Raw genomic sequence first — 14416 nt, 5'->3', positions numbered from 1 at the left:
GGGGGAACCCCACGTCAATTTTTTTTTTGACGTGGGGTTCCCCTTAATATCCATAGCAGACCTGAAGGGTCTGGTATGGATATTTAGAGGGAACCCCACGTCATTTTTTTTTTTAATTTGACGCAGGGTTCTCCTTAATATCCATACCAGACCTGAAGGGCTTGGTAATTGAATTTGGGGGACCCCCACGCTTTTTTTTTTTTTTTTATCAATGACTTTCAATGAGTATTTTCTGTATTACGGAGCCGACAATTCATAATAGCTGCGAGTGATTTTAAAGGACTTTTTTTCTTGCATAAATTACACTCTGTGCAGGGACAGTTCTAAGCATGGGAAACATGCGCCCCTTCACAGGCATACTATAGACACCCCCCAGGTACCAAATTTAAAGGAATATTACACTTTTATTGTTTCACTTTAATTATTATTAAAATCACTGCTCCCGAAAAAACTGACGTTTTTAAAACTTTTTTTTGCATTGATACATGTCCCCTGGGGCAGGACCCGGGACCCCAAACACTTTTTAGGACAGTAACTTGCATATTAGCCTTTAAAATTAGCTCTTTAGATTTTGAACGTTGGAGTCCCATAGGCTTTAATAGGGTTCTAAAGTTCACACAAAGTATGCTATATACTAGCTCAGTCGAATCTTCTTTATACATTCGACAGACACCATAAGCCTTCAAAGACAGATTCGACCGTAATTCATGTGGATTTTCGAACGAATGCAAACAAAATAAATAAAAACGAATTTCGGGAGTAACTAAATTAATTAATTTTTCGGACGAAAACAAAATTCCGAAACAAAATATTTTACTCTGCACATGTCTAAAAAACACTCCTTCCTATATAATGGATACAGGCAGAATAAGAGGTGTTTGTAGTCCAAATCATGAGAGCAGCCTAGGATGAAAATGCTGTTCCTCCATTAACATGGTATAGTGAACAAGCATTGGCATTCTAGGACAGGAAGGTTAAGTTAGTGTTAGTGAATGATGAAAAAGGGACTAGCTGGGCAAGTGACACAATGGATAACACAGTCTTCTTTGCTGCTTTTGCTAACATAGGCTTAACCTGTCCCCTTGAAGCTGTTCAAAACAGTAAATCATAGTACAGATCTTTTTGGTATATGCTTACCTTAGTCTGGGGGTCAGCAACTTGTAGATCTACCAGTAACCATGGACAGGTGACTGGTTGATTGTGGTCTGGGGTTGCTGACCTGTCATTCCAGAGAGTCAAACAAAGTGCAATACAGAGGGGCTACTTGTAAAGTTAAATCTGTAATATGGAGAAAGATCTGCATAAGGAGATGCCTCCTCTGTAGTGCTGGCTCCTGTCCCGTGTGGAGTGATACCAACTGCACTCCATCTCTTATCCTGGCTAGCGGTCTCCAGAGTGGTGCCAGCAGCAGAAAATAATAGATCTTCAGGTCAGTGTGAAGTAAACACTGGGCATAATAGTATAGGGCTGCTTTTGCATTGGTTTACCCCCACAATCGGTGCAGTGCAGTGTACCTGCAACTTTGCTGAGGGTTTGCTACGCTTATCCATAGACTTCTATTATACCCTGTAGGTTTGTTGCACTTTTAGAAAGTGCACCACACCTGCAGGATATATTAGAAGTCTATGGCAAAGCGTAGCTAACCCAGGAAAGTTGCAGCTGCACTGCGCTGCACCCACAATGCATGTAAACCACGGCACATTAGTGTAAAAGTAGCCTTATGGGGGTTTAGAACAGTAAGAGTTCATTTACATTTGCAGTTTGGGGGGTGGTAAAACCCCACAGTTAAGACATGTTTTTTATTATCCCCACCTGAACTGCACCCCATTTAGCTGCAGTGGCCACATCTCACAGCAGGAGTTATACGCCCTGTCATATTTGGTGGGTGTCGCACCTGCAAAGCCTGACCCATTCAAATAAATTAGGCCACTCTGCAAGTGCCCTGCAATCTTGTGCAGTGCAGCAAACAAGGGGTGAAAGCAGGCAGCTTTGTGTTGCATTCTCACCACCTGCTTTAACACCTTGACCCCGCAAGAGCATGCAGTTACAGAACACTTGCAGATTAGCCCTATTTCCTTGAATGGGAATGAACTGGGGGCTCATTCACAAGTGCAGCAGACACTGCTACTCATCTGAAAAGCAATCTGAGTGTGTTTGACAGGTGGCGAGGAAATAATATGTTGCCTGCTCACCACCCAATTTAAACCACAGTACAGTGCACACAATTGCAACATGGTAGTATGACAATTAGAGGTTCAGAGGTGACCCTGTTCCTGGTGATATTTGACTTCTCCCATGTTGTTCAGGTAGATATCCTCCTCTTTAAGGTTGCCTACCCCTGCCTTAGTCTACTTAAGCACAACAACATGGGGAGTGTGTTTAGCCCCGAAAACACATAGATTGTTTTAGTTTCTTCTCAACCCAACTATTCCTGTCCCTGAGATGAGCTCCTATTTTATAGAGTGCTGCCAAACCATGGCCAATTTCAGTAACCTTGAAAAATCTGAATCCAGCACCCTGTTTGTTCTTGCACTTAGGAAGTATTTTACTGACAGAATTGCCAGATGAAAATAAGGGAGAAATGCTGGAAAAAAACAAACAAAAGCATCCAACACATACACAGACTGGTGTGCTACAATGTGATACACTTTTGTTCTTGGGTTTAAATATATTTTAAATTAGATCATAACCAGAAGAATTAAAAATAGGCATCAGTAATTGTGAACATGCTAATTACTAACAGGCAATCTATTTCTATTGAATCTAGCAGTACACCTATGAGAGATGCACAGCAGTGTTTTCCACTAATCTGCGTTTTATCTTTTTGTGCAGTAGAGCAGTGCAAGATCATGCTTCTGACACGATTATATGCTTAAAGTATACTTGACAAAAATTCAGATAACATTAATCAGCGTGAAGGGATTTCCTTGAATAATTTTTAGTGGGTTTCTATTGTACTTAAAATGTGAGACCTTGTAAGTCAATTAGTATATTTCAGTATATATTTTCAATTCACAGTAAACATTTGTAATAGCTTTCTTTAGATGTCGGGAAACGTTTTAATGGATTCACTGCTTAGAGTCCTATTTATAAGGAGATTAAATTAAAATCCTTATAGTTTCACCATTTTGCCCTTTCTATAAAAATTTGCAGCTATTCAATTTCCCTGGTGATCCACGCTTTCAGTTCATAAAGCAAAATCAATTTTCCTAAGGAATTTTCACTAGTCAATAAACAACTGAAAATAAATATTTACCTTTTGAACCTTTTGAATTTTATATTTTTTCTCTACTTAAGATCATTCCAAATCCATTATTTTCAATGATCCAGGTATTGGCACTGCTCCTGTAATGGGTATCACTGATCTCCTAATGCCGCACCGGAATTTCAATGGGATTTCACTCAAGCTGTCTTGTATACGCATGGTCACACCAAATTATGACCGTCAAGAACGCAGTGACATACAACATGTATGGCGGGACTAGAAAAAGGACGTTTAATAGCCAGTAGCCAATAGCTTCCGTCTCGTAGTTGAATCTGAGCATGTGTGAGTTTTTGCATGTCGGAATTGAATACATGATTGGAATTTCCAATAGAAACTTTTTCCATCTGAAAAATTGAGAACTTGCTCTCAATCTTTTGCTGGTTGAAATTCGGCCAGCAAAATTCCAATGGAGCATACACACGGTCGAAAAGCTCTCATTGGTCTTTTGCTGGCCGAAGTTCCGACCGTGTGTAAGTGGCATAAGTGTCAGCATTCACCCATTTTGGTAAGAGGGAAAGTCTGCAAATAAGAGCCTTTCTCATACCTACCACACTTAGCTCATCTATCAGGTTACCGGTCTTGCTTCTTCCCCCTACTGCTCTGTACCTGCCAAAGTACATTTCCTCTGCCATTGGTTGTACTGACATTGTCCCTGCAAAGGGTTTCTGTTCTTATAATACTGTACCATCAGTAAAGGAGCTGAAGTAGAGCACAGTCCAACCAACAAAATGGCTAAAGCAGCTCTTGAATTTGTGAGAAGGGGAAACAACTGGCAGGCGGTAAGGGTTAGGTTTTTTCTCATGTATTTATCATCTGCTACTGGCTACACCCACAAATACTTCCTAGCCAATCACTGATGCCTGCCATTTTCCATGATTATAGCCAGATTACATTTGGTTATACGCTATTATCAGACCTGGGTGATCCACAAGGCAACCCAGGCCCGAACCTAGTGGATGTCCAGGGGACCCAACTGCAACCTTTACAATCTTTATACTCTGAGTCCTGAAGTAAACCATGAAGAGTGCACAATTGGTCAACATGTTCATTTACCTGTCATTTTATATGGGAGGATGCAACTGGCGTCTGATGTAGCTGTATTGGTAAAGACAACGCAAATAATCCAGCTTCTCTGTGTTTATTGTAATTTTTATCAATGTCAAATAAAAAAAGTTTCAAAGGAACTGGAACCTGTCCCCTAAAAATAGTTGGGACTTTTAAGGATGAATATATCTGTCATGAGGCAAGCACAGCCATAAAAGGTATTTGAAAAATGTGTTTATTACAAAAGATATGCAGATTAAATTATATTTAGTCATGGAACAAACGACCAAAATTGGTACTCATATTGAGAAGATTGAACAGATGCTTGGGTGTGTAGAGCAGCCGATGCATTTCACAGTTAGCCTTTGTATACATGGTCGGACATTCCAATGGAAAATGTCCGATCGGACCTCGTTGTCGGATAATCCGACCGTGTGTGGGCTTCATCAGACTTTTTCCATCGGAATGTCTGACCAACAAAGTTTGAGAGCTGGATATAAAAAATTTCTGACAACATGATCTGATTGGACTTTATCCGATCGTTTGTAGAGAATTCCGATCGGACAAAGTGCCACGCATGCTCAGATCAAATTCCTAGACCAAAGCTATTGGCTACTAGCCTGAATGTAGTCCCGTCGTAACTAAATAACATCATCACGTTATGAACGATCAGATTTTCTGACAACTTTGTCCGACCGTGTGTATGCAACACCAGTTTTGGACAAAAACCTAAGGATTTTGTTGTCGGAATGTCCGACCGTGTGTACAAGGGCTTACAGTTAAAGCTTCTTCAGGCTGTTTGCCATGCATCTGTATGGTTCAAGTTACAAAAATATTTGACATTAGTATCAACAAACAATTATTTTACAAACAGTATAGCAATGTATGTAGTGCTCATCCAAATAGTCTGACATTGGTCCCATCACAGCATCGAAGAGAGCAGACACCATTCTGTGAAAAAAAAAGGCGATGGCAGAGTTGCCTATATGGTCTTGTGAATGTTGAACCATGTACACAAGTAAGAAAGATCTAAAATATAGTAGCACATATATATTTAAGATGCAATTGCATCGCAAATTGAAACATTAAGATGGCTGAAAATAAATGTCACAGGGGCAGCGATGTATATATTCGGTAAATTGGACATTCCACAAGCCTTTGAAACAAACTTCTGACTTTAGAACTACTTTTTATTGCATTAAACCAATATTAGTAAAGTATGCTCAGGTGTATTCAATAAAATATGGGTGAAGCATACAGTCAGATTATAATCGGTTAAATACAGATTTGAAGTACATATAAGCTATTTTATCTGCCGAAGGATTGGTAGCTTTGTCCAGTCTTGAGATTTACACAGCCTTTACAGATAGCAGAGCTAACCTAGCAACCTCCCATGGTTTGTGACTGATGTAGTAGTTTGATCTCTTCTCCTGTCAACATGTTCCTTTTAAGTATATGTTCATTTTGATTGGCCCCTAATGCTGTTCTCCCCTTCTCCCAGTTTAAGTGCTGCTATACAGGAAATCACAAACCAAAAGGTCAATACCACATCAAATTCAGGTACTTATTCTAGCTGTATTTAAAAATATGTGTCATTATGTACTAGTGCAGGTAAAATTGGCTGGATACGGTGACAACTATATAATACCATGTGAGAGAAGTGAAGCAAATTTATGAACAAATCACGAATACAACTGCACACAATTACCTTTAAGATTAAATATTTTATCCTTCCGTATTTGAATCTGGCTCATGGTTGATAATCAAGATGCTGACAATTTGTAGCGTCCTTGCCAAAAAGCTGTTTCTGGCAATGAACTAGGGACCACCAGTCAGAATGAACACATGCAGTTTACATACAAATACAGATTGTGGTGCTTAATCTAATATTGGTAGGCCTGGAACATAGATGGATTTGGAAATGCATGCAGTAATTTGTCATAGCTGTCATTTAAACTCAGAGAGCTAGTGTCATAATTCAGCTGGCATTTTTCTCACAAGACAGGAGGGTTAAGTTGTTTCAGCTGATGTTTTTCACGCATTCCAGTTCCTGAGGCAATGTCAGATGGGCACTTTAAGTAGAATGTCTGACAGTTGAATGAACTTGAATGTCATTGAAAACTTTCTTTTATACTGCCACAATGTAACTTAGGATAATATTACATAGTTCATGTGTGAGGGCCAGCACAATTCCTTTTTAGTTATACTTTATGGCATTCTGGCTACAATACAACAAGGGGCACTGCAAAGAAACAGTTTGCATTACCTTAAAAAGCATCTGGCAAGAAAAAACATGCAAACAAAAAAAATATATATATATATTTTATAGAAATGACATTGTTATGCAATAGGCATTATAGGATCCTATTTGACATCAAATTTCATTAAAATACACTAAAATCACATCCAGGGCACCATTTTAAGAGTTATTCTGAGACACTTTACCTAGTGAAATATTCTGGCCTTCTCTCCCACCTATTTGACACTACTAATGTCTACCTTATCAACTCTTCTTTTTGCCCTCATTATGGCTGGCAAAATCCATTTGCTCTAATCCCCTATTATCAACGATCCTTTTGAGTAACCAAGAAAATTAAATCAGACTGCCGAAAACCTGTTGTTGTCTATTTCTGATCCTATCATCTCACTCCCTGGTCTTTAATGCATACTGGAAAATTTCAGCTTAGTCAACTTTCCAAAGTCATTCATGCTTGGCCTTAGTTTAGACCCTGATGTTAGATCACACCTCTCCAATATCTACTCCTTCTCCTAGGCACCAAATAGCCTCTTTAACCTATTTAGGTATAAGACTGGCCTCACCATCTTTTAATTTACCTCATACTAATCATGATATGCTATTAGAGAAAATCCAATGCATAAAGTGGGTAAAGAAAAGAATCACAACCCCCCCCCCCCCTTTTTCAAATATGCACATTTTGTTACGTTGCAGCCTGAAATGAAGACATACACAATTTTTGTTTTATCCAGCTGTATTTGCTAGTGCAACTTAATAACATCCAAGTGAAAGATATACTATAATTCCAACATGTCAGAAAGAAAAAGAAAAAAAAAATCAAAAACAGAATGACTGAGTTGGAAAAAGGATCACCCCCTTTGTGTCAGTATTTTATTGGACCACCTTTTGCTTTAATTACAGCCTTTAGTCTGTTGGGATATGTCTCTACTAACTTTGCACATCTAGACTTTGCAATATTTGCCCACTCTTCTTTGCAGAACTGCTCATGTTCAGTACAATTTTATGGTGACCATTTTTGGACTGCAGGCTTCAAGTCATTCCACAGATTTTCAATGGGGTTTAAGTCTGGGCTCTTACTAGACCATGCAAGGGCATTCACCTTTTTCTCCTTCAACCACTGCATGGTCATTTTTGCTGTATTCTTTGGGTCATTGTCATGTTGGAAGGGAAACCTTCTTCCCATTGACAATTTTCTGGCAGAGGGCAGCATATTTTCCTCAATAATGTGATGGTATTTTGCCCCATCCACTGTTCTTCATTTTTTTCTATCCTGACAAATGCTTCAGTCCCTGCTGCAGAGAAACACCCCCATTGCAAGATATTACCACAGCAATTCTTTGCTGTGGGAATGGTGTTATCTGGATGGTGAGCTGTATTGCATTTTCACCAGACATATCATTTGGTGTTGAGGCCAAATAAGTAAATTTTAGTCTTTTTTAATTCGGCCTGCTGGGTACTAATAATGTGTATCTAGCTTAAGGACTGGGCATCTCTTGATAGTGGGAGTGGCCAACAGTGATTCTATGTGGAGACAGTCAGGTTCTCTATAGGTGCGTAATAAAGGATGTGTTTACCCTTACCCTTACCCTATAGTAGCCCCAAACCTCATCACATGTAAGGGGTTATATGGCATTATTAAATTTATCTATGCAACATGTTTTTTTATTCACAAGCCTTACTATATCACAAGAGCTCTCCTGCCTGATGATGCATCAATAAAGAAAAATGATGGTATCTAGTAACACTTTTCCAATTTAAATGTCTCTCTAGGTAAATAAATACATATATGATGATGGGTTCAGTTTTAGCAATATTTAATAATATATGTTGATAACAATTCCTGTTTATACAAGTGGTGTTTGCATAATTGAGAATGAATAAAGTATATTTAAAGCCAAAACTTTTTTGAAGATAGTAAAAAGGGGTTACAACTCCTGTCTTTTTTGTATCTCATAGGGGAGATCTCTTGAACCACAACAGGAAGTGAGAGGTTATCTCTCCAAAGTATAGGAAATCCTTTATTAGACATCTTTCATTAAAACAAGTTGCTCCATTGGAACATTTTGTCTGCTCCAGTCTTAATTCCAAATTTTAGATTTTCCTTCACTGCCTGTCCTTTAAACAATCATCATGCCGAATAGAGAAAGGGACACAAAGAGGGCAACAGTGGACATACACAAAAATAAAAACTTAACAGAGGTTATAACCCATATCTACAGTATCTAAAATAAAAATGAAAATACTTTGCATATACCTTTAATTAGCTAAACAAATGTATGCTACATTTTGCACATCATTGTTACATGTAAAAATGTTACAATATATTTTACCCAAATCAGGTTAATTGAAGTGGTAATCGAAAGTACGCAGATGATGTGCAAAGAATCAGCATTCTGAATAATAATGGGGAAACTGCTGACTGGTTGCTATGGGCTGCTGCATTGTTCATATTATTTGCTGTATTTGCAAATATGCTGCTTGGTTATCTTAAACATCACTTGTATTAAAATTGAATTAGTCTCAGTATTTTCATGCATGTTCTTAAGAATGCATTTAACATTCAGTCAGTGGAAACATTAATTATCATCCTTGAACTTATGTCATGTATTTCTTTTCTTAAGCTTTAAAAATCTATCTGTAATTAAAACCACATTATAGTAATTAATTATTTGTGAGTAGGTAAGAAAGGGTATCTATATACAGTTGTAAATGATGTCTTTGAAGATGTTGGGAAGGTTAGAAGTGCAGTATACAAAGGTGCAATTGCTACATTAGTAGTTGTTACAGCAAAGAAGTCATCTTGCATATGAATGATCATCAGATCCTAACAAGCTAATGTTTAAAGATCAATGATAGGCATACTTCAGTAAATCACACTTTGCATTTTATTAATATTTAGCAGCAGCAAAGATTCATAGATTTTAATGAGCTTCCCTGTGTTTGCTTCATCCTCAGTTGTCATGCTCTCATGGGTGATATTCTAATGAAGTAATTAACCTCAATTTTAAAAATAGAATTCTTTTTTTCTTGTTCAGATACAGTACATCTTTCATGCTCAGTTACCTAATGTCCTTTTGTCCCCTGTAAAACAGAAATGTAATTCATTTTCCTGCTGCAGTCCTAAAGAAAGTGTTTGTATGCTCTTCTGTGGGTCCGCCTGTCAGTTTTGCAAGCGGATCTGATTGGACCATTCATAGCTCTCTATGGAGCGGCAGATGTCATGTGTCCACTGACACCCGCCAGCATCCAATCCAATGTCATGTGTCCACTTTGCATAGCAGAGCAGACACTGACCTGTTATCCCCCCGTTCAGTGGGGATCAGAGGACAGATCCTCGCTGAGCAGGCGGATCTGCTTGACGGAGTCTGTCCCATCTGCAAGGGGCCTAAAACAAAAAATACATTGGGAAACAATAATAAAAATTAATGTTATATTGCTTGTAATACATGGCCAAAGTATGCCCACTTATTTGCAATCCTACAATTTTAATTTCAAAACCTACCTGAAAATAGCAGCAAATAAACGCCAAAGACTTATAAAGTCTATTTATATTTGATATATATTGTCAGCTTATTTATTTAACTCCAAAGTGTCTGCAAAAGAGGTTGCAGAAGATCAGCAGTGCTTATATGCAACAAAGAATAAAAAAGGAAAGTAAGATTTGTATTATATGTATTAAAAAACAACATGTTCATTGTTTATAATACACATTATATATATATACATCTCTATCTATCTATCTATCTATCTATCTATCTATCTATCTATCTATCTATCTATCTATCTATCTATCTATATATACAGTATCTCACAAAAGTGAGTACACCCCTCACATTTTTGTAAATATTGTATTATATCTTTTCATGCGACAACACTGAAGAAATTACACTTTGCTACAATGTAAAGTAGTGGATATACAGCTCGTATAATTGTGTCTGTTTGCTGTCCCCTCAAAATAACTCAGCGCAAAGCCAATAATGTCTAAATTGCAGGCAACAAAAGTGAGTACAAAATGTCCAAATTGGGCCAAATTAGCCATTTTCCTTACCCGGTGTCATGTGGCTCGTTAGTGTTACAATGTCTCAGGTGTGAATGAGGAGCAGGTTTGTTAACTTTTGTGTTATCACTCTCTTATAATTGTCACTGGAAGTTCAACATGGCACCTCACAGCAAAGAACTCTCTGAGGATCTGAAAAAAAAGGATTGTGTTCTACATAAAATGGCCTAGGCTATAAAAAAATATTGCCAAGACCCTGAAACTGAGTTGCAGCATGGTGGCCAAGACAATACAGCGGTTTAACAGGACAGGTTCCACTGAGAACAGGCCTCACCATGATCGACCAAAGAAGTTGAGTGCACATGCTCAGATTCAAAGCCAGAGGTTGTCTTTGGTAAATAGACATATGAGTGCTGCCAGGATTGCTGCAGAGGTTGTAGGGGTGGGTGGCAGCCTGTCAGTGCTCAGACCATATGTCGCGCACTGCCTCAAATTGGTCTGCATGGCTGTCATCCCAGAAGTAAGCCTCTTCTAAAGATAATGCACAAGAAAGCCTGCAGTAACAGTTTACTGAAGACAAGCAGACTAAGGACATGGATTAATGGAACCATGTCTTGTGGTCCGATGAGACCAAGATAAACATATTGGTTCAGATGGTGTCATGCGTGTGTAGCGTCAAGCAGGTGAGGAGTACAAAGACAAGTGCCTACAGTTAAGCATAGTGGTGGGAGTGCCATGATCTGGGGCTGCATGAGTGCTGCCGGCACTGGGGCACTACAGTTCATTGAAGGAACCATGAATGTACTGTGAAATACTGAAGCATAGCATGGTTCCCTCCCTTCAGAGACTGGGCCACAGGGCAGTAGCCCAACATGATAATGACCCCAGACACACCTATAAGATAACCACTGCCTTGCAAAAGAAGCTGAGGGTAAAGGTGATAGACTGGCCAAGCATGTCTCCAGACCTAAACCCTATTGAGCATCTGTGGGGCATCCTCAAATGGAAGGTGGAGGAGCACAAGATCTTTAAAATCCACCAGCTCAGTGATGTCATCATGGAGGAGTGGAAGAAGACTCCAGTGGCAACCTGTGAAGCTCTGGTGAACTCCATGCCCAAAAAGGTTAAGGCAGGGCTGGAAAATAATGGTGGTCACACAACATATTGACACTTTGAGCCCAATTTGGACATTTTCACTTAGGGGTGTACTCACTTTTGTTGCCAGCAGTTTAGACATTAATGGCTGTGTGTTGAGTTATTTTGAAGGGACAGCAAATTTACACTGTTATACAAGCTGTACACTCATTACTTTACATTGTAGCAAAGTGTCATTTCTTCAGTGTTGTCTCATTAAAAGATATACTAAAAGATTTACAAAAATGTGAGGGGTGTACGTATGTAACTATGTAACATTGCTTTTACAAAACTAAATAAATTCTGTTAGGGCCATTCACACTGCTACAGTGGGCAGTACAGTGGCTAAGTGGTCAGCACTTCTGCCTAACAGCACTAAGGCAGTTGGTTTGAATCCCAACTGCGACATTAACTGCCTTAAGTTTGCATGTTCTCCCTGTGCTTGCCTGGATTTCCTCTGACACTCCAAAGACATGTTAGTAGGTTAATTTGATTCTGTTGAAATTAGCCCTAATATGTAAGAATATGATTTAAGGACCTTAGACTGTAAGCTTCACAAGGGCAGAGATTGATGTGAATGCACATTATATATGTAAAGCTCTGAGTAAATTGACAGCATTATATAAGTACCTGTAATAAAATAAATTATAAAACGATTTGGTAACAATCACATTGCATGTTTTGGTGTGTTGCAATGTCATTCAATGAACCTTGGTGATTGATATGCATTGCAGAATAGTGAAACATGTAATTAGGGACTAATGTTTCATATAATGTACAGCCAGAAATGGTTCTTTGGTGCATTAGGCAGGCTATTCAAATGAATGAGCTGAGTTAATGCAGTGCATTTTATCATGCCGTATAATGCTCATGCGCACCAACACACTGCCATTATATGAAGGGGCCCTTAGGGTTTGCACAAATATATTTTTAGAGCAGTGGGAACTAGAATAGGCATCCTATATGTTCATGTATAATGCAAATGCAATAAAGGCTAAATATGGCATAATTTGACTTCACATACAATTTTTTGTATTAGTTAATTTGGTTTTACATGTTTTCTTGGTTTGCTCTTTACGTTAGTTATAAAAACTTTGAAAAAACCCTAGAAGATCCCAAAACATTGAAACCAGAAATATGTAGTTAAAATGTGAACTATTATCTGCTGAACTTTGTTCTTTTAACTAAAGAGTATTTTTGCTGTGCAGGAAGCATACTATGAATATGTTATATACAAGTGTATGTTTATGACTCTTTCTTTTTTCTTCAACATATAAGTTCTTAGACAATAGAGCAGATACCAGAGTACAAGAAATCAGAGTTCATTGTTATATGCTGGAACCCAGGCCTTTAAGTCAGACTCTGAAACTGTCAAATGGAACATAATTTGACTTAGGGGCATATTTGTAACAAAATATTTACCAGCTGTGCTGGCAGTTGCCTTTCACATTCATGCCAGCGTATGCAAAAGGAAGACTTTAGGGCAAAATGCTCATTTGTAGAACATCAAATATTCAATGGGTGTGTTTGGTCATGGGCACACAGGATTGAGAGTGTCTGATTTCCAAAGTAATTTCTGTGAACAATATCATTAAAAAATACTGAATATCTTAAAGTGTTTACTACAAGTATATTATATTTGCCATGTCAAATATGAGAACGTGTGGGTGAATGCAAATGAAAACCGTAATTTATAAAGACAGCAGATTTTCTGATGGGCATTTGTAACCAAAAAAGTGATAAATGATCATACCTTTATAATTATGAACCGTATGATGATTGTAGCACCAACTATAAATTGTAAATTCAGATTACAGGAGTATTAGGAGAAGGTTAGGAGAATGGTAAGCAAGTATCTGATATGTTCTAATAGTCAGTTAGATGTTTAAATAATATATTCTCATTTATGATCAGCTCTGAACTTTGCTTTGCTCTGTTTTTCATTATGAACAATTTAGACAGCTTTAGGCCACATTTTTAAGTAAACGAATATTAAATAGCTCATGATGTAGGCATGGTTTCTTTCAGAGTAAACAGTGTATGCTGAAAGAAATCCTCTGAGAACTGCTGAAAATTATTTATAAAACATTTGAAGCATTTCATCCTCCACCTTGTGGTGACATCACTGACTAATTTCTAGAAATTCCAGCACTTAGCCAGGAGAAGGTAAAGCATTACATCACTAGAAAAGGTTAGAAGAGACCGAATTGGCTGGGTTCCAGAGATTTTCTACATTTCTTTCCTCAAGAGTAAGCAAGTAGTGTTTTCTGTTAAAACCAGCATAAAGGATTTAATTTAAATACATTCCTTGATAGCACAAAGGATATAAATCAACTATATATATATATATATATATATATATATATATATATATATATATATATATTATTATTATTATTCAGGATTTATATAGCGCCAACAGTTTGCACAGCGCTTTACAATATGAGGGCAGACAGTACACTTACAATACAATTCAGTACAGGAGGGATCAGAGGGCCCTGCTTGTTAGAGCTTACAATCTAGAATATATATATATATATATATATATATATATATATATATATATATATGTATGTATGTATGTATGTATGTATATATATATATATATATATATATATATATATATATATATATATATATGTATATATATATATATATATATATATATATATATGTATATATATATATATATATATATATGTATATATATATATATATA

At 37.5% G+C, this 14416-nt stretch overlaps 1 protein-coding gene across 3 annotated transcripts in view; it reads left to right on the top strand.

Moving 5' to 3' along the window:
- Positions 1-14416, top strand: part of ZNF385D (zinc finger protein 385D) — a 506733-nt gene that overhangs the window by 258353 nt on the left and 233964 nt on the right. The gene's annotated exons all lie outside the window — the stretch shown is intronic.

This window comes from Lithobates pipiens, unplaced genomic scaffold (genome assembly GCF_037356315.1).
Source record: "Lithobates pipiens isolate NorthernLeopardFrog02 unplaced genomic scaffold, aLitPip1_a1.2 Scaffold_19, whole genome shotgun sequence".
NCBI lineage: Eukaryota > Metazoa > Chordata > Amphibia > Anura > Ranidae > Lithobates > Lithobates pipiens.
The sequence above is the reverse complement of the archived record's forward strand: the minus strand, read 5'-3'. Positions and strand labels throughout refer to the sequence as shown.